The sequence below is a fragment of the Galeopterus variegatus genome, unplaced genomic scaffold, assembly GCF_000696425.1.
Source record: "Galeopterus variegatus unplaced genomic scaffold, G_variegatus-3.0.2 Scaffold12524, whole genome shotgun sequence".
Classification (NCBI taxonomy): domain Eukaryota; kingdom Metazoa; phylum Chordata; class Mammalia; order Dermoptera; family Cynocephalidae; genus Galeopterus; species Galeopterus variegatus.
In genome coordinates this window covers 5,554-6,164 of record NW_007738635.1, presented here as the reverse complement: position 1 = coordinate 6,164, position 611 = coordinate 5,554, and positions in this window count along the sequence as shown.

The following is a 611-nucleotide window of genomic DNA, read 5'->3' as shown; positions in this document are numbered from 1 at the left end:
CCTACACCCTCTTATCCCAGGTTCCAGCCTCCACTACTTACTTCTCAGTTTTAGACTTAAAGGATTCTTCTCCATCCCCTTAGATCCTTCCTCACAGGATCTATTTGCTTTCACATGGACTGACCCCAACACTCGTCATTCAGAGCAGCTTACCTGGACTGTTTTACCTCAGGGATTCCGGGATAGCCCCCACCTTTTCGGCCAAGTGCTGGCCCAAGACCTCAAACATTTTCTTTTTTTTTTTTATTCGTGACCAGCAATGGATCGCAACCCTCAGTGTCGTGCCCGTACCGGACCGGGACCGGCAATGGGAGCGCAACCCTCGGTGCTGTGCCCGCACCTCGCTCAGCCAGTGAGCGGGAACCGGTCTGTATGTGGGATCCGAACCCTCGGTGGGAGAGCCATTGCGCTCCCAAGCGGCGCACTGTAGCAGTGCGCCACCGGGCCGGCCCCAACCTCGAACATTTTCACTCTTCCCACCCACAGTCAACTTTCCTACAGTACGTAGATGACCTTTTGCTCCGTAGTCCCTCTTGGGAACAATCACAGGCCCTTCTTAATTTCCTGGCAGACAAAGGGTATCGCATTTCACCTTCTAAAGCCCACATATC